The 25,594-nt window shown below is 48.2% G+C and overlaps 1 long non-coding RNA gene across 1 annotated transcript in view; it reads left to right on the top strand.

Moving 5' to 3' along the window:
• The first annotated feature begins 3,113 nt into the window (after positions 1-3,113).
• Positions 3,114-25,594, top strand: part of LOC133059199 (uncharacterized) — a 40,237-nt gene continuing 17,756 nt past the window's right edge. Inside the window, exons 1-2 of the long non-coding RNA XR_009693493.1 lie at positions 3,114-3,325; positions 5,349-5,537. This is a non-coding gene — a long non-coding RNA (uncharacterized LOC133059199). The remainder of the gene's footprint in view (positions 3,326-5,348; positions 5,538-25,594) is intronic.

Here is a 25,594-nt window from a genome sequence, read left to right as displayed (position 1 = left end):
GATGGTGTCATTTACAACCCCGTTTGTCTTCTTCCCCACCCCCCTCCCCTTCCTCTCCAAATAGGGTGAGTATATGTACCGAGGAGAGTGTGATGGAGTGACCTGGCTTGTAGGCAGGGTGGAATTTGAAAGTTACTGAATTTAGAGGAACTCATTAGGGCACGGAGCCCAGAAATGATCATGTGTAACCCTGTGATAACGAAGCCACCACACTTCTTAATTTTACTGATTTGGAGAGGTAAGTTTCCTTGACTTGATCAAGGCTGGGGAGCTACCCAGGATCAGGGGTAGGGTTCGAACACATATCTTCTCACTCCCAGTCTGGGGTTTTTCTCATTACAGGATACTGTGTTCCATTAAAATCTAATTTCACTTTGTGACAGAAAGATTGGATTCACAAATAGGAAGACTGTAATGAAACGTATTCTGGTTTCAGTGAAGCTTGTGTCTATCTCCCGCATTAACGAATGAAGGAAGAAAACTGGAGTTTTCTTTTCCAGTATTGGAACATTTTGATTTATAGAATTTTCAGACTTGGAAGGTACTTTAAACACAATCATCTAGTTCAGTGGGTTTCACACTATGCTCAGTGGGGTCGAACACAAGTGGCTCAAGGGTCTTCTAAGGATGGGGGACAAAGTATATAGGATTCTGAGTTTTCTCCCTCAGGGCCACCGGAGCAAGCCTAGTTTTTGTCTGTTTTATATGTTGGGGTTTTAGGTTAGATTTTATCTCAAAAGCATAATTCACTTCTAAAGAAAGTATGTAAAATTTAAATCTAGTTCAAACCCCTCAAATTACAGATAAGAAAATTGAGGCCTTGAATCTTGACCCCCATGGAGTTGCAAAGCAAGAATAACCCCACTCTCAGGATGAGGAAATAAGATCCAAATTTAAGAGATTTGTAGAAAGGTATGGATTTCATCAAGTGGCAGAACCAGGCTGGAACTAGGTATATGGTATTTTTTTTTTATTCCTCGCCCATGACTTTTCCTATCACATCACATCATTTACTAATACTGAACATGTGGGTAACCTTATTGATTCATGATTCAAGAGGTCCCCCCAAAGAATATGGAGCTGACACAGAGGTGTTTTACGGAGCAGCAATCAGTTATCATGGGGAAGGGGATTTACTCTTGGGCTATGGGAAAAGCACATCCCTCCTCACTTCTTTTCCTCCTGAGTCTATTTCGTCATGCAAGTTCCCTGCTGCAGTGCTGTATTCCCAGTACGTAAACAAAGGCTTGGCACTTAGTTCAAGATCCATTAATGTTTGTCAAATCTTCTTGACATCTTCAAAACCCTTTCCTGGTCAAGGACTTGAGAATATGATGGATTAAAAAAATCAAATACTATATCAAATCTGTATACACATAATCAACAAATATAGTAGGTTTATTTCCACACACAGAAAAGTGCACAAGCCCTGTTCACTGAGAGTGAATCAATGAACTCAGCTGGCAGCATCATAGAAGAAAATATGACTCAGAGTGGATCTCCTTCTCGGAGCCGCCCAGGCAATGCCCCACAGAGCCTGGGCATCAGGCAAGGTTCCTGGTGGCAGCTGGCCTCACAGGCCTCTGTTCCTGGCAGAGGGAACTGCACCGTCCTGTCCATAAGCTGCTAGGCAGGTGTTCAGCTGCCCTCTGGGGTAGCCTGACCCTGAATGAGCTTAAACAGAAACCAATAAAACCTGGGATCAGAAAGTTCTTATTACACCTTACCCAAAGTGGTTAGCATTTGTAGTAGGTTATTAAAGAGTGCTCTTTGCTATCTTTGCCTAGGTTACTTTAAGAATAGGAATGGCTAGTTCCAGCTGGTTTCAAGATATTCTTGTCTTCATAATACCACCTCACAACAGTATCACAGTCTATTGTCTTTCAAAGTGCCTTGAGGCAGGGCAATGGCTTAGATGCCCTTCTGATGCCATCTACACCCTGGATTCATTTCAGAGAAAGAAAACACCAGGTGAACTCCCAAACAACAATAAAGAAGTAAAAAAGCTTCCAGGAGAACATTACAAGGCAACACACACAGAGAAAGAGATGCCCTATTAGAGAAATCAAGCGTGTGCCTGACCATGAAACCAGAAGAGCAAGAATCTGATGGAAACCATGCTTGTCTCTGTCGGTCCTGGGTTCGCCCATGCCCTGGAACAGACCTCTGACATTCTGTGTTGTGGTCTTCTCTGCATGCAGGGGTGGGCTGGCTTATGTCAGCATGGTAGGATTACCATAAAAGTCATTAGATGTACTTCTGGATGTGGCTTTTCTACTTACAGTAATTAAAACCAACTACTAAGCTGACTTTTTCTTTTGACCCAATTCTTGACTTTCCTCTGCTTCTGTCTCTTAAGGGGCTAAGCTTTCGGCTCCGTAAGGGCCTAAGGGCCGTGCCTGTCTTCCCTACCTGCTACAGGGTTGCCAGCACGGACAGGCCACGGCCAGGAACTTCATTATTCTTTTTGTCTTAATCTCCTTCTGTGGATCCAAGTGGCCGTTTCAGCCCCAAGGCTTTGGCAGGGCAACAAGTAGGTGGGGCGGGGAGAGGGCACCCGAACCCAGGCTCGGGGCGGGGCTCCTGCCGCCTGCTTCCCACCCCGCCAGCGCCCACTGCCCGCCCTGGGGTCACTGCTCCAGGTCCAGCGAGTGGGAAAGTCCTATTTTAAAGCTCTCTGCTATTTTCCGTCTTTCGCGCGCCCGTCCGCCGCCAGGGGCTCCCTGCACGAGAGGCGCACCCATTTAGGGAGCCTTTTCGCGTCCCGATCCCGCCCCGGGGCGCAAGGATGCTTCGACTCCCGCCCGGCCCCTGCCGCGGGCTCCGAGCACACGCACCGCCTGACTCGCGCTCCCATTGGCTGCTGCCTGTTGCTAACCCACGTGATCGGCGCCGGTGCGCCCCGCCCCCGGCCCCGCCCCGGCCCGGCCCCGCCCCCGCGGGTTCCCGCGGCTCGGCTCGGCGGCGCGTTCCGGCGGGGGTGGCGTGGGCCGCGCCGGGCTCCGAGCTCTCAGCCGCCAGCCCCTGCAGACTGCAAGGCTCCGCGCGGCGCCCGGGCGGGCGGCCGGCGCCCACAAGGTGGCAGTGCCGCGCTGCTGGTGTCCTGGCTGGGGGTCTGCACGCGCCGCGCCGGGCGGCCGGAGTCAGCGCTTCCCTCCTGCAGAAGTTTTAATGAACATATAGACACACCCGGACCTGGGTCACCCCCAGGGCCGGCTGGCTGCGCCCCCTCAGATCTGGGGGTTCCCCTGGGAGAGGTGCACGCCTCGATGGCGTCTTTGTCCCAACTCAGAGAATCAGAACTTGGGGCCTGTAACTGCCGCAGGTATGTTGATGTTTTCAGCAGTTTTTTTTTGTTGTTGTTGTTGTTGTTCTTTGAGGGCCATTCTGAGAATCCATTCGGAAAGAGACAAACACTTGGACAATTACTGTCTCTCTTTTTGAGAACACCGCCTCTTTCCCCCTCCTCCCCCGAAGCAATCTGCAGCCTCTTTTTTTTTTTTTTTTTTTTTGGTAAAAGGTCTACACCACTACCGTTTCGGAGGATCTCTCCCCGCACCCGAGTCCTGGATTCCTAACCCGCTCAAGTGGAGAACGTCCCGGGAACGTCCCGGTCCCGCGGCTTGTCCCGGGCTGCCCTTAATTCCAGACTCAGAGAGAGATAAGCTCCTCTGACCTCGTTTGACCCCGCTGCAGGCTCCGGGCGTCCTCATTCAGGGTGTGCGGGTTGGAGGGTGGACGTTTCTCCCTGCTCACTGGAATTTTTTTTCCCCTCTTGGCTTGTGGCTGGGCTCACGCCCTTTACCATAGTCTAACCCCGCCCTCCCCCCACCTGCGCGCGCGGACACACACACACACACACACACACACACACACACACATGCTTCCCACTCTGTTTTGATTATTCTGAGGGCTGTCTGGAAAAGAGAGAAGCCAGCGGGGGCAAAGGCAAGAAGGGGACTGGGTTGCACATTCCCACTTATGGAGGAAGGAGGGAGAAACACCGCTTGACTTCCCATTGTCTCTATCACCCAGCCCAGGTTCCATGCCCCGCCCCGTAGTCGAGCCCTTCCCTTGGGATACCTAAGCTGTCCTCTAGGGAACTTCCCACAATGCTCCTAGTCTGCTCCAGCCTAGCAACAGTCCACCTGTGACAGGACTGCAGAGGGGGAACTCCTGTTCACAGATGTTGGGGTTTCTGCTCATGCTCAAACACGGAACAACGTATGTGCCGACTGAATGCCGCCTGTGGTCTCCGGTGAGGTGCGGGTCATCTCCGCAGGAGTGCTGGACAGACAGGGCCATCTCTCACCTCCAGGCTGTGTGCCAGGAGGCTAAGGACTCAGGAAGGGCCAGTAGGGAGCATTTTGTAGAAAAATGTTCACCTGTTATGCTTTTCCACCTACCTTAAAATTGGGGAGCAGGGCTTCAGAGAACTTTGAAGAGCTTTGCAGATGTCTCCTGGAGTTGGGGTCGGGGGGCCACAGGGACCAAGGTGACGTCAGAGTAGAGAGACTGTTTACAGTGGTGAGAGAAAGAGCTGGCAAGGCACCCATACACTGACCAGTCTTCCTGTTGGCAAAGTGGACCTACCTCCCCAGGCAAGGGAGGGCACAGTCAACAGTGGGAACAACGACCTGTTGGGGAAGGGTGACCTGCCAGCAGAACCCTTGGGAGGGGACCTCCAACCATCAGAAAAAACCGTGGACGGACCCCACAAGGGAAAGAACCAACAACTGTACATCTGCTTGAACTCCCGTTATCCCCAAGCCCTGCTTGAAGGACTTTGTTCTTTGGCCCTGAGAGACCTGAGCCACCAGCCAGTGATTGGAGGGTCTGAGAGGAAGAGATAAACTCTGATCAAGTCATTTTCCCAACCATAAATCCCCAGCTTCCAATTGGTGGAGGAGAAAAAGTACTGACTTAAATGAAAGAGAGAGATTTTTAATTTTGATTGGACTAAAAATTTTAATATTGGGGACTGATAATGAAACTGTAAATGAAAGCATTTACATCATCTTTAGTGTTTTACCTGTATTCACTCATTTAATCCTCAACAACAGCCTTGAGAGATAGTCTTATTGTCCCCATTTCATAGATGAGGAGCCTGAGGTCTGAAGAAGTTAAGGAAATAGTGCAAGGTCCACAATTAGTAAATGGCAGAACCAGGATTTGAATCGACTTCAGAGTCTAGGTGTAGAACCCAAGTGCCTCCCCATCTCTGAATCTTTATTCCTGTTCTTGACCAAACCTCACTGACTTCAAGGCTCATCTCTGCCTGTTCTGGTCCAAGAACCCTTCTTGGCTGGGCCGGCTGAAGGGGCCTCTCTGCTCCTTTATGTTTTCAGGAGTCTGGTCGTGGCTGTGGAGATGCCAGTGCCCTAAGAAAAGATGGGGCGTTGTCTGAGGAATCGCCTTCAGAACCCGAGGCACATCTGTTCAGACCTTCAATGCTGACAGCTGTTTTTGAAGGTGAGTATGATGGTTGGAACCATCCAGAAGTCATCTTGAGCCCAGTGAAAAAGCCAGCCCTGAAGGTAAGAGAAACCATTTTTACTAAAGGGAACTAGGATACACTCCGGACGTCAGTGTCTAGATCAGGCTGGTTTGCTTCTGTGACTTGAACACTGAATGAGGCTGGTTTGCTTCTGTGAGTTGAACACTGGATCCAAACATAATTCCAGAAGAGAAAATTTCCCAAAGAGGTGAGACCTGGCAGCCTTACTGGAGAGCATATACTCTGAGGAATACAGACAGGGTACAGCTTTTTGGGAAATACAGGTTGTTTTTCTAAATATATATATATTCTAATTATGCTTATCACCTTACCCCAACTTTCATTTTTATTCTTTCTGTACAACTGGATTATGAAATGTGAGGACAGAGACTGCATCTTTTACTTCTTTCTGTTCCCTATGACACCAAATAGGTAAGGTGCAAAATGAGTATGTTAGGCTGATAAAGGAGCCTTGTATGTTGGGGAAATTTTCTTTTTTAAAAAAAGTTTTAATTTATATATTAATTTTGGCTGTGAGGGGGCTTTTGTCTAATTGTGGGGAGTAGGGGCTACTGTCTGGTCATGATGAATGGGCTTCTCTTGCTGGAGAGCCCAGGCCCCAGGGTGCACAGGCTTCAGGAGTTGTGGCTCCGGGGCTCTAGAGCACAGGCTCAATAGCTGTGGCACACGAGCTTGGATGCCTCAGAGCACTGGGGATCTTCCCAGATCAGGGATCGAATCCATGTTTCCTGCATTGGCAGGTGGATTCTTTGTCACCGAACCACCAGGGAAGCCCTGGGAAATTTTCTCTTTGAGTAGAATTAAGAAGGGTGTCCCAGCTGCAGAGAGATGGTGTGCAAGGTTGCAGAAAATGGACCCAATAGAAAAATTTGAGACTTACCTGGCCTCCTTGAGTAGAGTGTCTCTTGGGGACAGAGTTTATTTAGTAGAATCACAGGAGATATAACTCGAGAGCGATGTCTTACGGGCAGATAGGTCTTTATCTTATAGGCCAGTAGATTTTTTAATTAGAAAGGGTGGGGGGAGTGAGAACCAGGAAACTCCCTCCTCACCACGACACCTTGTGTTTGACCATGGACTTGCAACTTTATGGTCAGCTGTGACCAGACAACACATTCTAGCCCATTTTCCTGTCTCAGGGTGCTTTGAAAAATTGTAAGGAACTAAACAATTAGTCAAAGCTGTGGTTTTTCCAGTAGTCATATATGGATGTGAGAGTTGGACTATAAAGAAAGCTGAGCGCCAAAGAATTGATGTTTTTGAACTGTGGTGTTGGAGAATACTCTTGAGAGTCCCTTGGACTGCAAGGAGGTCCAACCAGTTCATCCTGAAGGAAGTCAGTCCTGAATATTCATTGGAAGGACTGATGCTGAAGCTGAAACTCCAATACTTTGGCCACCTGATGCGAAGAACCGACTCATTGGAAAGACCCTGCTGCTGGGAAAGATTGAAGGCGGGAGGAGAAAGGGACGACAGAGGATGAGATGGTTGGATGGCATCACTGATGCGATGAACACGAGTTTGAGTAAGCTCTGGGAGTTGGTGATGGACAGGGAAGTCTGGAGTGCTGCAGTCCATTGGGTCGCAAGGCGGATACAACTGAGTGACCAAACTGAACTGAACTAAACAAGAAGAAATTCCCTGAGTTGTTGGTATCATTCCCCTTTATGTAAAACTGAGCCACTGTGCAGAAAGCCAGTGTTCTGCAGCATAGAGATCATTGGCATCTATGACCATTGGCATGTTGGTATCTTCCGTACTGTCCTGAGCCATTTGCCTGTGAGGAATGGGCATCTGAAGTCACTGAGGAAAGAGCAGAAGTTACCTCGTGGTAACCTCTGATGTATTTTAGAGGTTTCCGCTCTGGGTATTACTGTGTGGGTTTTTAATGGAAAAGAATAATCAAGACCAGTCTGCTTAAAGAGCTTATGGAAAATATATGAAATTTAGAGTGTAAAACCCAGATTTAATTGTTAAACCTATTTTTAAAAAGCGAGCAAAGGAAAGTAAGAAAAACGACCCCATTAGCTCATTATGTAACATCCAGATGTTTGGCTTGGAACAGGCCAGATGAGGAGGTGACTTTTTTCTCTCATCATCTGCTTGCTTTGGCCTCACTGGAGAGGCAGCGAGGTTGTATAAGAAGCTCGCTGGAGTGGACTTGTCCCCACTCTCCACTTGCCCTTCGAGAGACCCATGAGTCTTCAGCTGTGTTTTTAAGCTTCGACGTGGCACATTCTTAACGAACACATTCCTTAGACCCAGCGTGGGCTTGAGACGCTTCTGGAAATCATCTCATGATGACTCCAGGTGGACCAGGCAGTGAGTGGAAAATATTTTTCCTTCTCATTCAGGTGTTGTGGGCTCAAGGAGACCTGAGGTTGTTTGATCTTAAACGTGCGGCTCTAACAAAATATTTAAATGTGCCTGTGGGCTTGGAAAAAGTGACAGCTGCTCTTCAGCATGATAGAGAGATGTCCGTGTTTCCGCTGGCTATGTTTGTCAGCATGGATGTTTGCTCTTGCCAGAAATGCCAGTGAAGGGCAACAGGCACTGTTCTGCTAGAATGAGAAAAGCAGGACCTGATTAGCAGACAGGTTTGTTGAAAAAGCATTTCTGCTGCACACTAATCTCTACATATCCTGTCGGGAAATCCTCTCAATCCCATACCTGATAAATAAATCTGGCAAGTGAGTAAACACTCTGGAAGTCTCTTACTGATAGATAATTCCACCTGTGATGTGGGTTCCGCCGGCCTCTGAGCTGGGGCAGCATTGTGTACCTTTCAGGCTGACCTGGAACAAAGCTTGTCCAGGAAAAGATGTCTGTGTGTCCTCGCTGCCCAGCACTGAGCCCTTGGCTTCAGCCTTTCATAGGAACCAAGGGGGTGTTTGGGGCTCATGTTGACGTCCTGGATTACGGATGTTATTATCTGGTGCTTTTGTTGAACTTGAGTACTCCGCCAGGCGTCGTGTAATTCTGCAGATCTGTAATTCTGCAGAAACAGCACACTTTGTGTTCTTCTGGTTTTCCACTCAGGGCCAGGGTAGGGGGTCCTGAAGCTGCTACAAAACTCCTTTTCAAAAGTTAACATTCAGTCTGCACAAACACTCTCCCTTCTTGAAAGCCCACACGGTCTCCCCATCCTCCTGCAGGGGTCTTGGAATACCATTCCACAGCAGTGGTCCATGATGACATGATGTGATTTTCCTGAAGGTTCTTGAGAGCACAGGCCATGTCTTTTCATCAGTGAAGATTGGTGCCTGGTATGCTCATTATTAATTAACTAGGTATTAGTAATTAATTAATGCTGAATGAATGAACGGCAGCCCTTGGTTAAGTTTGATGGCCATGTGTGTGAGACATTGCCAGAGAAAGACACTTAGGTCTTAAGTTAGTGTGTGTCCCTGCTTAGTCACTCAGTTGTGTTCAACTCTTTGCTGCCCTGTGGACCGCACCATGCCAGGCGCCCCTGTTCTCTGCTATCTCCTGGAGTTTGCTCAAATTCATGTCCCGTAAGTCGGTGATGCTATCTAATCATCTCATCCTCCACTGTCCCCTTCTCCTCCTACCCTCAATCTTTCCCAGCATCAGGGTCTTTTCCAGTGAGTCAGCTCTTTGCATCAGGTGGCCAAAGTATTGGAGCTTCACCCTAAGCAACAGTCCTTTCAGTGAATATTCAGGGTTGATATCCTTTAGGATTGGCTGGTTTGAGCTCCTTGCCATTCAAAGGACTCTCAAAAATCTTCTCCAGCACCACAATTTTGCAGCATCAGTTCTGCACTCAGCCTTCTTTATGGACCAACTGTCACATCTGTACATGACTACTGGAAAAACCACAGCTTTGTCGGTAAAGTGATGTCTCTGCTTTTTAATACGCTCTCTAGGTTTGTCATAACTTTCCTTTCAAGGAATAAGAGTCTGTCAGTTTCATGGCTGCAGTCACCATCTACAATGATTTTGGTGCCCAAGAAAAAAATAATCTGTCCACGGGGAACCCCACGGACAGTATTCAGCTCATTAGAAAGTGTCTAAATCCAGCCAGTACCACAGAGGAAGAGACGTGGTTTGCCTGAAGTCACCTAGTCAGTCAATGGTAACACTGGGATTTGAACCCAGGCAGTCTAGCTCCCGAGTGTGGGCTCTTTCTTTCCTACTCTGTTAGAGGGTCATCTCTTTCCACGCGGTGGGCTTCTCTCTCCACCCAAGACCCCTAAAGTTAAGTTTGTATGTATACTGTAGAGCTTCTACTTTATATGAGACCATCTCAAAAGCATTCTGCCAAGGAGGAAGGGATTGAGGTCTGGTATTTATCACCACCACAGAGCCCCCATTGAGACCTCCCCACCAGCACACCAGGTGGCTCAGTGATAAAGAATCCACCTGCCAATGCAGGAGATGTAGGAGATGCAGATTTGATCCCTGGGTTGGGAAGATACCCGGGAGTAGGAAATGGTAACCCACTCCAGTATTCTTTCCTGGAGAATTCAATGGACAGAGGAGACTGGTGGATTACAGTCCATGGGGTCGCAAAGAGTTGGACACGACTGAGCATGCATGCACTGCTGTACCTCATTCTTGGCTTGGGAATTCATTCTCTTTTCTTCCCCTTCAGGTTTGGGAGTAATAATAGCTCCTCCATTGCGGTAGGCAGAATAATGACCCCCTCCTCTCCCAGAGATGTCTGTCCTAATGCCTGGGACCTGTGAATGTGACAGAAGGGGCTTTGCGGATATAATTAAGTTAAGGATTTGAAATGGGGAGATTATCCTAGATCATCCAGGTATGGCCCATATACAAGGATCCTTATACATAAGTCAGAATTGGATAGAGATTTGAGAAAGCTGTGCTGCTGGCTTGGAAGATGGAGAAAGTGGCCGTAAGCGAAGGGAAGGGGGCAGCCTCAAGAGCTGGAAAGGACCGGGAACCAGATTCTCCCCTAGAGACTCCGGGAGCGCAGCCCTTCCCACGCCTTGGTTTTAGCCCAATAAGAACCACTCTGCCTTCTAGAACTTTGTAATAAACGGTAATAAAATTGTGTTGTTTCAAGCTCCCCACCTCTCTCCCCAAATTCCACGGAGTTGCTGAAAATCCACCCTGCTGTTTTTACATAATACAATAACGGAGGAAGACACTATGAAACTATGTCTTATTAGAGATTATACAATTTTATTAACTGAGCACATGCGCAAGTTCCAGGCTGTGGGATACAAGAAATTCATTGTGAGAACTTGGAACTTCATTGGGAAGTAAAGGTGCACACACATAGAACAAGCAACAAATCTTTATTTAAGGGCAAATATGAGCAGGACCTTCCCTGGTGGCTCAGACGGGAGATGCAGGAGACGCAGATTTGATCCCTGGGTCGGGAAGATACCCTGGAGTAGGAAATGGCAACCTGTTCCAGTATTCTTGCCTGGAGAATCCCCATGGACAGAGGAGCCTGGTGGGCTGCACTCCATGGGGTCACCAAGAGTCAGACACGACTGAGCGATTAAGCACAGCACGTGAGCAGGACCAATAGTGAGCCCTGGGAAGGTATGCAGCCAGGCTGGGTCAGGGATGCTGGTGTAGCTGAGTGTGTTCTGGAACTCTGCTGTTACCTTCCCATGTCTCAAAGGCCACACATGTGTGTGGGCTAAGTCGATTCAGTTGTGTCGGACTCTTTGTGACCCTATGAACCTTAGCCCTCCAGGCTCCTCTGTCCATTGAATTCTCTAGTCAAGAATCCTGGAGTGAGTTGCTGTGCCCTCCTCCAAGGGATCTTCCTGACCCAGGGCTCGAACCCATGTCTCTTAATGTCTCCTGCATTGGCAGGCAGGTTCTTTACCACTAGCGCCACCTGGGAAGCCCAAAAGAGCATATAGGAAGCAAGAAAATAATCTTGCTGATAGGTAGACTCAGACACACAGGTTTCTAAAAGGTGTCAAACAGTTCTATGCTATCCCCATTGGAAGTGGAAGTGAATTGAAAGTCACTCAGTCGTGTCTGACTCTTTGTGACCCCATGGACTATACAGTCCATAGAATTCTCCAGGCCAGAATACTGGAGTGGGTAGCCTTTCCCTTCTCCAGGGGATCTTCCCAACCCAGGGATCGAACCCAGGTCTCCTGCATTGCAAGAGGATTCTTTACCAGCTGAGCCATAAGGGAAGCCCAAGAATACTGGAGTGGGTAGCCTATCCCTTCTCCAGCGGATCTTCTGGACTCAGGAATCAGACCGTGGTCTCCTGCATTGCAGGTGGATTCTTTACCAACTGAGCTATCAGGGAAGCTTTTCCCCATTGGTCACCCTTCAATTGACTCAGAGCAGCCTCAGCTGAATCCCCACTTTCTCTGCAGTCCTGACCTTTCTGCGTTATATACCCCCACCCTCTCCTCAGGGTCTGTGTCATCCTGCCAGTCCAGTCCCTGGAATGGTCCAGAGGTAGAGAGGCTCCAAGCTCTATCTGGACAGATGGTGGGGATTCTTACACTCCTTGGTCCCTCACCGAGCATCCTTGCATTCAACGCAGGTTCACCAGTCTTCAAGACAAACATCCAGAAGATGACCGAGCTCCCTCTCGTCCTAATTACAGTTCATCTCCCACAGCCCAGCTCTCACCCACCTGAGTGAGAAGGACGAGGACAATCAAGCAGATTCCAGGGTCTGATGGACTCTTAAGAAGGGCCGGGGTGCGAGGGTGGGTGTGGGTGTTAAGAGCATTCCAGGCTGGGAGAAAGCATTTCCAGAGGCCAGGAGGGAGGGATAGGCAGCCCTGTGCTAGAGAAAGAGCAGCAAAGAGGTGGACTCACTCGGGGTGGGGGAAAATGTAAGAAACTGCCTGGGGCAAGAGGGATGAAGTTTTGGTGCTGGGAAAACTGTGGTGATGAATGTATGTTTGGGGAGCCCTTCAAGGGAGTGACTGGATTCCTCATTTTCAGCCCAGTTTTGGACATCCTTTACTTGTGGCTGCAACAATGAGGTTGTTTAGTCACGTGGTCGTGTCTGACTCTTTTGCGACCCCATGGACCGTAGCTCACCAGTCTCCCCTTTCCATGGATTTCCCAGGCAAGAACACTAGAGTGGGTTGCCATTTCCTTCTCCGGGTGATCGAACCTACGTCTCCGCCGTCCAGCGTTGGCAGGCGGGTTCTTTACCACTGAGCCACCAGGGAAGCTGAAGCTCCACTACTTTGGCCACCTGAGTTGAAGAACTGACTCATTGAAAAAGATCCTGATGTTGGGAACGATTGAAGCCAAAAGGAGAAGGGGACGACAGAGGATGAGATGGTTGGATGGCATCACTGACTCAGTGGACATGAATCTGACCAAACCCTGGGAGATGGTGAAGGACAGGGAGGCCTGAAGTGCTGTAGTCCATGGAGTCTCAGAGAGCTGGACGCAACTTAGCAACTGAACAGCAACAAGCCGTGAGGGGTGGCTGCCGGAGGGAAAATTCCCTCTGCTCCAATTTCTCTTCCTGCAGAGCTCAGAGCCCTGACCTGGACACTGTGTTACAGAAACCCTGAGAGTGATTGGGCAGGCCTTGGAAATAATTAATACACTTACTAGTCAGAGTCACGTCCCCTTACCCAGGTATGTCCCAGGGTGGGTGGCTGGGCAATTTGTCACATTTTCCGGGAGGTTGCCTGGAGCCTCCGCCTGCTGGGAAGCTCACGGCTGATCGTGCAGGTGTCTGACCGCGTTAGCATTGATCCCCGGCCCGACTGTCGCATTGCACTCCGCGCAAGCAACGCATTTCTGTTTCTCTAGTATTTTAGAGCTGAGTTCTGTGCTCCCTGCTATGTGGGTATCACACAGAAATGATTTCCGGCCTGGGCTTTGCGTGTGTAGAGACTGCCTTTTTCCAGGTGAGTATTTCACGAGGTCTTTTCCGACGTGCTGTTTCCGTGCTGTTCCTCTCCCATATATCTCGGCATTTCTGCGGTTCCTGGCCCTGAGGGGGAGAAGATGTGGTCTTGGTGGCAATATCTCATCCAGAATTTCTATCACTTTTGTAAGTGGGAAGGGGGGATAATCACACCTACTATAAATATTCTAGGTCCTTACTAAAATATTTTTTCATTGAGAGTGGTATTTGATATACGAAGTTTCCTTCTTGGATTCCTGCCAGTGAGTTTTAGGGGATTACCCAAAGGATTTTGTTATGAGCTGAGCCACTTACAGTTTGCTTCTATGGATAGGGGCTCAAGTGATGGAATGTGGCTGCGGGGGAACCCAGCAATGAGCAAAGAACTTTGGGAAATTGTCCTGGTCGGTACTGCAATGAGAGGGGAGAGCCTGCTAGGTACGATTGGCTTTATTAGGAAAAACAGTTTACTGCTTAGATGGTGAATTTTCTGCTCTTTCACTTTCTGTTCTGCCACATGGTTTCCACAGCGAGGCGACATCAGTTTCCATCTACGAGCTTGGGTCCTGGGGTCAGATGGCTGGGATTTGAAACCCAGGCACCAAGTTATTTAAATCTCAAAGCCTTCGCTTTATAATCTGGAAATGATAATAATAATAACAGTAACAGCAGCAATCGTATCTAACTCAGAGGGCTATTTTAAAAATTAAGTGATAATGATTCACGTGAAGCATTTAGTGTCTGGCTTATAGCATAACAAGGAGGTCAGAGTGCCTTTATCTTCTGTTGTCAGTAACAGAATTATTTTTATATTGTTTTAATGAACTGGAAGTTTCAGAGTACATAAAAGAGGGATAATGCTGATGATGGGAAAATTTTAGAAAAAAAGTACAAGACATCCCAAGTTTTGGATAATAATCAGGAATGAAGTATTTACATAGACCTTTACAGGCATCATCACTGTGTTTCTCTCTGTAGCGATTTGCTGCCAGCTCACAGAAGAAGCCATTCCACATTCTTTGGGCTTGCACACATGTGGGAGTGTGTGTGTGTGTGTGTGTGTGCGCGCGCACATGTGTGTCTGTACATATGTATATTGCTTCATGGAATACTCCCTTGCAAAATGTAGAGAGAAGCATTGTGGGCTGTGAAGGAGACCATCACAGAAAAAAGAGATTTCTCTTGTGTCTTTTCAAATGGACCACTGCCCACTGAAGCACCTTTTTCTTCTCTCTAAAGCCAAGTAAAGGCATTGGGGCCTATCGTCTTTCAACAGCACTCTTTCTTCTTCTTCTGTTTGGATTTCTCTAAGCACGCTTCCCCAGGCGTCTGGAAAATTAAATGAAAGAAATAAAATAATTCATCTTTTTTCCCCCTTGGAGTGAGGACCTGCAGAAATAAAGGAAACCAAGATACTTACAATAGGATCCATGTAGGTTTCAGGGAACAAAGAGTGACAACAATCACATGGATGGCTTAAAAGAGCTACACCTCAGGGTAGCTTATGCAAGAGAAATGAAGCTGGAGGTAACTCCAGGCACTTAAAGAAAGATTCGATCGTCTTACAAAGGAAGATGCATGTGTGCTCAGTCATGTCCGAGTCTTTTCGACCCCACGGACTATAGCCAGCCCGCCAGGCTCCTCTGCCCACGGAATTTTCCAGGCAGGGATACTGGAGTGGGTTGCCACTTCCTATTCGAAGGGATTTTCCTGACCCAGGGATTGAACCTTGCATCCCTTGCATCTTCTTCACTGGTAGGTGTATCCTTTACCACTGAGCCACCTGGGAAGCTCCTTCAAAGGAAGATACTCACTGTCATAAAAAGATTTGCCTTCTGGTTAGGGACCTCTCACTTAGGTGATATAGACAGTACTAGACAGCAATGTGGGGGACATTGAATTGGGAAGGGACAGTAAAGGTGGGAAGCAAAGAGGGGTATTCCTGATGTTAATTGGAGCTAGCATCTCTGGCTCAGGAGGTGGTTTGCAGGGGCCCTGGCCTGCCCTCTTCAGAGTGGGCGTGGTGGCGAGCTGCAGGCAAGATTTTGAGAAAACCTGAGCAACGGCGGAGAGGGCTTCCCCTGACTCTGTTCTCTGCTTTGCTGTCAATCCTGAGAGGTGATAAGCACGTGGGCCGCTCGGCGCCTGATGCTTGAAAACACCCTTCCTCAGGGGAGCCCCAGCAACTCAGGCGGGGCCTCTTATGCTTTGGAAAATCAAAACAAGCGAAGAATCAGGAATGTTCTAGGAAGCAGAAGCAGCGATTGCATAGTCTGTAACCTAGGGAAGAATTTTATGTGTTTGGGGAACTGAAAGAGCAGTAGGGAGGGAGAAGAGAGGGCAAAGGAGGGGAGCAGCTGGTTATGGGGGAGAGACCTGGGCTGCGGGCCAGTGGATGCAGGTTGTGGGAGGGAGCTTAGGTTTTTATTGTCAGTGCATAGATAACCGGGGGCCTTTAAGCTGGGGAATTGCAAAGGATGTGATATGTATTCACTCACCTTTAGGAAGATCGCTAAGTAACTTCAGGACACTCTCCGAAATAATAAGCTGTTGAAAGTCCTCATCAATATTTAGCCCAGGATCTGCGGGGCAGGCTGGGGTACAAGAGACCAGTCCATCCGCTTGTATCCCGTCTGCTAGCCGCACAGCATCCCAGACATCTCTCTTCAGCACCTTCTGGTGTCTATAGGTCTTTATTCAAAATTGAGCTTCTCACTGTTTTCAAGAGGATGAGGGCCTATATTCCTGGCCCCCGGTTAACATGTTGAAGAGGAAGGTCACAAAATGAAATTTCACCTTGGAGATTTTTCTGGATTAGAAAGCTCTCCCAAATGTAACTAAACTGGAGAAGCTTAAGGCCCCTGTTTATCTATGCACTGACAATAAAAACCTAAGCTCCCTCCCACAAGTGATCTCTTTAAGACATCTTCCAAAATGCCAATAAAGTTTTCTCTAGGTCGTTTTTCTCCAAATCGAGCTGTAACAATTTGTAGGACTTCCCTGGTGGCTCAGCGTTGAAGAATCCACCTGCAATGCAGGAGGTGTGGGTTCGACCCCTGGGTCGGGAAGATCCGCTGCAGAAGAAAATGGCAACCCACTCCAGTATTCCTGCCTGGGAAATTCCCGGGACAGAGGAGCCTGGCGGGCTACAGCCCATGGGGTTGCAAGAGTCAGACACGACTTAGCAACTAAACCACGACTACTAATGATGTGTAAGAAAACGACACACCCTACTCTAAGGCTTCACCTATTTGAAGTGGGTAAAATACAGGTATGTATCAGTCAGCTGAAGTTTAGTTATGCTACAGGAACAAAGAACCCCAACTCTGTGTTCACAAAGACAAGGTCCTTTTCTCCCTAAGTTACGGTTTACAGGCCACCTGGACTCTGCTCTGCTGTTTTTATCCCAGAACCTCGGCTGAAGGAGCAGCCCCGCCTGGAACACAGCAGCTTCACCGTGGAGGGAAGAGCAGTGGCGAGACGACCCATCAGCTTTGAAGGCCCCCGGCCGAGATGGCACAGGCTCACTCACATTTCATTGGCCAAAGGGAATCAAATGGTCAAGCCCAATGTTAGCAGGAACGGAAGAATAATTGTTCTGTGGGAACTGGTCTGCAGAGAAGGGCAGTGAATATTATGAACAAATAATACAGTGTGTAACAATGCAATATTTTGCTCTCTCCATTTCTTTGAACCAAATTTCAAGGGGAAAATTCAGTTACAGTCTTTTATTAATAGAACTGAAAACTTTCAGATACTGCAATTCAAAATGTGATCCAGTCCCTGAAAATTAACATCACACACATTCCTTTTGAAGGATAACTTGTGAAAGTCTGAAACGTGCAGTTTGGAAGTGATTAGCCCAATTTTACTAGAAGAAAAGAGCATTTAATAAAGCGGGTTCTCAATTTCTAATCTCATCTTGTACCAATTCCTCAAACATTTGAGACCAACTGCTAGGAGCACTTTTATACAGAGAAAAGAAAAAAGGAATCTTGTATTTCTTCTTCAAGGTAGGGTGAATGGGATGAAAAGACTATATTGTTCACATAATTTTGGTCAGTGTTATGTCCACTTAAGAAAATCTGTATTGTGTGGTTAGCTGTGAAGTAGGAAACTTTATATTCACCAAGGAGGAAAAAAAAATCCCAGCTTAGGTAAGGCAAGGAGAAAAGTGAAAGTGAAAGTAGCTCAGTCTGACTCTTTGCGACCCCGTGAACTGTAGCCTCCCAGGCTCCTCTGTCCATGGGATTCTCCAGGGAAGCAAAAATACCGGAGTGGGTTGCCATTTCCTTCTCTAGGGGATCTTCCTGACCCAGGCATCGAACCCAGGTCTCCTGCATGGCAGGGGGATTCTTTACCGTCTGAGCCACCAGGGCTGTAAGGAGAGTAGAAGCCAAACATCAAATATGTCAGTTCTAGTAGAGGACTCACCCGTTCTTGCCTGGACTATTGCAACGGCCCCGAATGACCTCTTTGTTTCTGCACACTGACATCTGTTTATTCTCCACACAGCTGTCAGAGTGGGTCTTCTGGAACTTAGAGTATATCATGTTCTGCTCAGAATCCGCACAGAACCTTCGAAGGGACTTTCAGCTCACTCTGAACCGTACCCAGAGTTCTCTCCATGGTTGGTTGGACCCTGAGTGATATGCACTCTGGACAGGCTTTCTGACCTCATCTCCCAGCACTCACCCCTCCCTGACTCTGCTGCAGCCACACTGACCTCCTCCACCTTCCTCTCACCTGCCAAACCTCTCCTGTCTCAGGACCTTTGCACTGACTGTTCTATTAGTTGGGACACCCTTGATTTCAAAAACCTACATTCCCAATACATTTGTTTTATCAGGAGGCCTTCCCTGACCATGCTGCCTAATATAGCACCCATACCTTCTCTGCCTACTTCTCCAGCTTTATTTTTCCTCCTTCGCATGTATCATTCCCTGACGTCGTATCCACGGTCATTCTCCACCTCCTTTTACTAGATTATAATCTCAAAGAGATTGGGGTCTTCATCTCACTCACGGTTTTATCCCTGGTATTAAGAACAGTGACTGGCACATAGTAGGTGCATAGTAAAATTTGTTGGATTAATGAAATAAACTATTGTTATGATTCCTGATTTCATGAGATTCGTGTAAATACAAACATGCTGTTAATACAGAGACTAGTATTAACAGAAATGTGTTTCTGTGCATAGACTCATTCCATAAAACTCTGATGAAAAACCCTACACATTAAATGTTTCACAGCAGAATTGGTCTCTTTTAAAACATCCCATAATTTTCTCTGCTTTTGTTAATTTTCTTTCTTTCCTTTTTTCTTTTTGGCCCACGGGGTGACATGTGGGATCTTAGTTCCCTGACCAGGAATCAGACCTATACCCATGGCGTTGGGAGCACAGACCTGGTGGTCTAACCCTTGGACAGCCAGGGAAGTCCCTGGAAATTCTTGGTGTTCACAGTACCATGAGGCATAGTAGGTGATCGCAGAACCCTGAATAATGGGCTAGATGAAAAAATCATCAGATATGTTCCCCCCTGAAGGATGAACTGTGCTTTGTAAGCTGGGCATAGTGGATTACAGTTATAGCAGCAATGATGAGAGTGAAAAGAAGAGCAAATATAGGGGTGATGGTAAAACAGAAATAAACGTGGAGCCTGATTGGGCTGATGAGACAACTATCAAGATGACTAAATGAAAGTAATAAACAAACTGCCAGGCTCAGAGCCGTCTGGTTACAAGTCAACCCACATGCTGGTGATCAGGACTTCCATAATCTTGGAAAATCACACTCCGAATTCTCCTGTTCTTCTGTTTCCATGAGGACAGCTGCAACCAAAATGATGACACATGGTGAGTCCTCACTGTGTACTCACTGAAAGAAGGCATAATGGAAAGAGTGAGCTGGATTTCCTTTGGAGGTTGGATAGACCCTCCACAATGATAATGAGTGATTAAGACACTTTAATGGTTGAGAGTGGGGGTGGCTGATTATGACCCCAGAGCTTGAACCTTATTGAGATACCACCCCCAAAAGGAAAGCCTCACCCAGTGAGATGACTGTTGTTATTTTTGTTCAGTTCCCACGTCGTCTCTGACTCTTTGAAACTCCATAGACTGTAGCTGCCAGGCTCCTGTGTTCTCTGCTGTCTCCTGGAGTTTTTTGCTCAGATTCATGTCCATTGAGTCTGTGATGCTATCTAACCATCTCATCCTCTGTCTTTCCCTTCTCTTCCTGCCTTCAATCTTTCCCAGCATCAGGGTCTTCGCATCAGGTGGCCAAAGTATTGGAGCTTCAGCATCAACTCTTCCAATGAATATTCAGGGTTGATTTCCTTCAGGTTTGACTGGTTTTATCTCCTGGTTGTTCAGGGGACTTTCAAGAGTCTTCTCCAACACCACGGTTGGAAAGTATCAATTCTTTGGCGCTCAGCCTTCTTTATGGTCCAACTCTCACATCCATACGTGAATACTGGAAAAACTATAGCTTTGACTATATGCACCTTTGTCGGCAAAGTGATGTCTCTGCTTTTTAATATATTGTCTAGTTTGTCATAGCTTTCCTTCCAAGGAACACAGGTTCTTTAATTTTATAGCCGTGTCACCATTTGCAGTGATTTTGGATCCCAAGAAAATAAAATCTCTCACTGCTTCCATAATTCGGCCTTGAAGAAGGTATCTTGGGTCCAGCAGGCATTTATGGCCTTCTTTCCTAAGTTGGAGCACAGGCATTATCTTTGGCGGGAGATGGTTGCCCAAGCCTGTATCCTACCCATGCTTCTTCCCAAGCTGTGAGCTGATAAAGACATGTCTACACAGGCCAACCAGTCTGCCAGGTTGGGTAGCTCAGGGCTGCTCGACCCTAGCCATAGGGGGCAAGTCCATCACTGCCCTCATCCTTCTCAGAAAGCATGGGGGCAAAGTGCTTGTTGTAAAAGTCAGAGAAAGGAAATTCACGCCTGTAGAATTTGTAATCTAGCTCCAGGCACGTAACGGGTGCCCCATAGGCGTCACATTCTACTGTTGCCTAGAAACAAACTTTCTCGCTTAGTATCAGCATCCTTGTTTTAGAGGCAAAGGAGTTACCTCTCAGACAAGCTAAGTAGCTGCCCCACCACTCAGGACCTGGGCAGGAAACTCACAACCCACTCAAAAAGCATTAACCTTAAGAGGATTTCAGGAGGGCTGCTATTTACTGAGGTGCAGGCTGGGGGCAAGAGATGGCACCTCTGGGGGTGAGTGGGAAGCCTTGACTGGCCCCAAGCCTGCAGGGGGCTGGGTGTCATCAGAGGCTGTGAGTCGGGGGGTGGGGTGGGAGGGCAGTGGATGGGAGCTGGTCCTGTCCAGGGATACACTGTGGTCCCGTGAAACCATGTCCTCACTGTTGAAGCAGGGAGAAGCGAGGGGAATGAATACTTCTGTTTCTCTGTATTCCTGTCATCCTATCACCACCGTTTACCTTCCTCCCTCCCTTCTGCTCTCTGGTGCTCCTTTCTCCATCCCTGCTACCCCCCTTTCTCTTTCCCGCCTTGTTTCTCTCTCCCCTTCTCTTTTCCCTCCATCCTTCTTCCTTCTACCCTTCCCTTCCTCCCTTCCTTTACCAGAACCCACCAGGCATTGAGATATCACTGAATAAGACCCAACTCCCTCTGCAAGGTACTTAACTGCAGCATCAGGCTATTAAGGGAGCTTGTTCCATTAAGGACACCCTGTGTTTTCAAGCCCCAAGCGCAATTTACTTTAGAATTTTATTTTTCAAAAGGGGCTCCCATCTGCAAACGCCTTGGAAGTCCCCCAGGCAGGCAGGCAGCCCGAGTTTGCAGCTCCTTCTCCGAGGGCCACGCGTATCCGCAGCTGCCCCCACTTAGCTGCCTGAGCCCCAAGCCTTTGCTGCTGCTGTTCTTTCATTTAGCTTTAAATATATTTTCCACCGTGCCTCTGACCCGACAGGACCTGTGTCTTTCTGCTCTCTCATTTTGGAGATCTCCTCCACCCATGAGTTTTCTTGGAGAAAGTGGGGTGTTTGGGACCCAGCCCTGTGACCAGGTGCCCCCTGTCTGGGCCAGGAAAGACCTTCCCAGGCAGGAGCTGGGGAGGGCTCAGGCTTCCTTGCTATGTACCAGGGCAAAGCACTGGTGCCTTTCTCTGCACCCCCGTTTATAAAATGGAGATAATGACCCCTTTTCTTTTTAACCGGAGTGCGGGGAGGCTTTGGTGCATTTTGAAAGGACTTGGAGCCCCCTATTTGGCGAGTGGAGAGTGCTGGGTGCGCCGTGGTTCTCAGCATTCACAGAGAAGCGCCTTCACTTCAGTTCGCTCTGCGCCCTCGCCGTCTCCCTGGTGTTATTGACTAAAGTACTCTCCAAGAAGAATTTCTCCGAGGCTCCCATGTTGACATCCTTCCTACTAGTGTTTCGAGAGCCAGGCCTGCTAGCTGTTTGTTCCTTTGGATGAAAGCTTGCGATTACTCTATTAATCTTCCCACTTTCCATTCAGTGGGAAGAAAGAAGAGAGGGTAGGGAGTGGGGGAAGGGAGCAGGAATCCAATAACTGCTCACAAAAGTAGATGGTAGGCCTTTGCTTCTCAGGGTTTCCCCTGCTGTCTTGTAACCCTGGACTTCAGCCCTCATGGGCTTTGAGAAATTAAATCTGGAGCAGGTAGACCTGCTGCAATGGGGACTGGGCTTTTCCATAGGATGGGGCGGTGTGAGAAGCCTTCCAGTTCTGGGGAGGCTTGATGGTGCATTGGCCAGGGTGGATTCGAGTTGCAGTGACTCAGTCTCTCTCTGTGTGTGTCTCTGCCTCTGTCCTCTTTCCAGCAAAAGCATCTGGCCCTAGGACTTTCCTTCTGTAATCCTCTGACCCTGTTTCCCCACATCAGTTGCTTTGTTGCTGGAGAAACCAGCAAACAAAGGAAACTTGAGGACCACGAACACATCTTATATGCTCTATAGGGAGGAGGGACCAGAGTCTGTGTGCAAGGGAGCCTAGACTTCTGGGTGCATCAGACAAAGCAACAGCACCTTCTTCTGGCATCTCTGGGGCATGCTTGACAGGCAGCCTGGGGAGGTGGAGCGGGTACCACCCACTGACTCAAAATCAGAACTCACAGGTTCTTTCATTTGGGCCTCATCTTGAGCAGCCTTGTGACTTTGGACAAGTCCCTGAACATCTCTAGCTTCAAATACCAATGTGTCACAAGATTTTTGCAAACATTCATTCATTGATTTAGCAAGTATATGTTGAGTGCCTATGTGCTAGGCACTGTGCAAATGTTAGGGCTGTCAGTCTTTGCTTCCAATGTGTTTCTGGTCTACAGGAGAAAGTGAAAGTGAAAGTTGATCAGGCGTGTCCAGCTCTTTGTGACCCCACAGACCGTAGCCCGCCAGGGTCCTCTGTCCATTGAATTCTCCAGGCCAGAATACTGGAGTGGGTAGCCATTCCCTTCTCCAGGGGATCTTCCCAACTCAGGAATCAAACCCAGATGTCCTGCATTGCTGGCGGATTCTTAACCGTCTGAGCCATCAGGGAAGCCCAAGAATACTGGAGTGGGTAGCCTATCCCTTGTCCAGTGGATCTCCCTAAGCCAGGAATTGAACCAGGGTCTCCTGCATTTCAGGTGGATTTTTTACCAGCTGAGGTCTTTGGGAAAAGTGGATGTGAAATAGATCAAGACAATTTTGTCTGCAGAGCAAGCACAGTGGGCTACCATAGGGAAGAGAGACGAGTCAGGGGAGGGGCACCCTGCCCCGTCTTGGGTGGTGATGGAAGGCTGCCTGGAGGAGGCTACAACCAAGTGAGAACTGATTGGTGGAATAAGTTGGCAGAGAAAGGGGGTACAGAGACCCAAGAGGGCACTGCCCATCATTTTGGAATGGCTGCAGTGGAGAGAGAGAGGAAGAGTAGTCAGGTTAAGGGGGCCATGGGCAGTGGGAGTGTTGATGGGTGCCCGCCCAGAGATTTAGGCAGAAACAGTGCAGGGATGGTGTTAAGAGGTTCAAGAACCATCTGGGGCAGTAAAGAACCATTGAAGACCTTTAAGTGAAGGGATGGCGTAATCAGATTTGTACTATAGGAAAGGTGCTTTAGCTGCAGTGTGGAGCTGAAACAGAGAGGGTGTGCGGGATATTTTCCATTTGTCACTTCAGACCTGTCTGCTGCCTGTCTCCATCCTGCTGTGTGTTCCAGCAGGCTGACCGTTTTGGGATTGCAACAGAGGGCTTCTCTGCCCCGTGATTTACAGATGAGTCCAGACCACAGAGGGCAGGAGCAGGGGATGGGAGGGAGGCCGGAGTTGGAAACTGGGGCGCCTGTTCCCCAGCTCCCTCCCTGCCGTGGCCTCAGATGGGGGGAGGCTCTGTTCCCCTCCTGCAGCCTCTGCTCCCCTCCTGCAGCCCCATCCTGCCTGGCTGCCCTTCCCCTCTTCGTGTTCTCTCTCTCTGGGTTAAACGTAGTGACAGCTCCCTTCAGGTCCAGGCGCCTAAGGCTCCCCTTGTTGCTAGCCCCAGGGGGCATCACCATCCCTTGAGGGTTTCCATCAACCCTGCCAAGACCCTTTGTAAATAGGGATTCTTCAAGGACCTGTGGCAGGGTGCCATCTGCTGGGCTCTGGTCCCGGCACAAGGGATTGTGGCTGGAACAGTGTGATGTGAAGCTGCTGGCATCTGCCCAGGCCAGGATGAGAGTGGGGAAGAGTCAGGAGGGAGTCAGTGGAGTCCAAAGTTACTTACAAGATAAAAGCAACAGGATTTAGATGTGGGGATGAGGGTGGGAAACTGTGATTGACCTCTAGGTCCTGGCTTTTTACTGGGAGGATGGTGGTAATGTTCACTGAAATGCCAGGAGGGTTGGAGTAGATTGGTTTGGGGTAGAAAGAGATACTCAGAATCCTTGAAATGGAAATTCTCAATAGGCACTTGGTTGTAAAAATCTATGTTTCCGAAGAGGAATCTGGGCTGGAGATTCATTAGCATAGGCACAGAAGATGCGATAAAAGAAAGTCTAATGACCCAGGCGGAATGCATAGAGTGAGAAGAGAAGGAAAACCAGGCAGCTGCCCTGAGGAAGAAACACTTGGAAGGGCTGATGCACTGGAGGCTAAGAATCCGCTGTCTGGGGCAACAGGAGTGGAGGGAGAAAGTTACAGAGACTGAGCAACCTTCATCAGACATTCTTACACATGTATGAAAGATGATGTAATTGACAGCCTCCTTGTCCAATCAAAGCTCTCCTCTCTGGTTAGAAACCTTTTCCTTTATTGAGGCCCCTTGGTGAGAAAGGGGAGTTCAAGATAGTCTTGTGTGTGAAGTGTGAAAGTCTCTCAGTTGTGTCTGACTCTGCAACCCCATGGACTATACAGTCCATGGAATTCTCTAGGCCAGAATTCTGGAGTGGGTAGTCTATCCCTTCTCCAGAAGATCTTCCCAACCCAGGAATTGAACTGGGATCTCCTGCATTGCAGGCGGATTCTTTACCAACTGAGGTATCGTGGAAGTGCCCAAGATAGTCTTTTGACTTCATAAACGTCGGTTGACTGTTTACTATATGTGAGTCTCAGAAACTCCTCTAAAACCAGGTGACCCCTGGGAATACCTGATATGCAGGGCTCATGTCTCCTATTAAAGATGTGGCAGGGACTTCCCTGGCTATCCAGTCAATAAGAATCTGCCTTGCAGTGCAGGGGACGTAGGTTTGATCCCTGGTCAGGCAACTAGGATCCCAGATGCCACAGAGCAACTAAACCTGAGTACCATAGCTACTGAACCCATGTGCTCCAGAGTCCAAGTGCCACAACTAGAGAGCCCCTGAGCTGCAACTAGTGAGACCAAGCACCACAACTAGAGAGTCTGTGCATAGCAACGGAACATCTGTATGACATAACGAAGATTCCACAGCTAAGTGGAAGTGCCACAGCTAAAAACCAGCACAGAGGAAAAAAAAAAGTTGTGGTAAAATGAACATAATAAAAATTATATAAATATAATATAAAATTTGCCATCTTCATCATGTTTAAGATTCAGTAGTGTTAAGTATTGGACTTCATGTAGCTCAGCTGGTAAAGAATCTGCCTGCAGTGCAAGAGACCCCAGTTCGATTCCTGGGTCGGGAAGATCCCCTGGAGAAGGGAAAGGCTACCCACTCCAGTATTCTTGGGCTTCCCTGGTGGCTCAGTCAGTAAAGAATCTGCCTGCAACACGGAAGACCTGGGTTCAATTCCTGGGC

The sequence above is a fragment of the Dama dama genome, chromosome 7 (genome assembly GCF_033118175.1).
Source record: "Dama dama isolate Ldn47 chromosome 7, ASM3311817v1, whole genome shotgun sequence".
Taxonomy (NCBI): Eukaryota; Metazoa; Chordata; class Mammalia; order Artiodactyla; family Cervidae; genus Dama; species Dama dama.
This window is presented reverse-complemented; position numbering and strand designations above follow the sequence as displayed.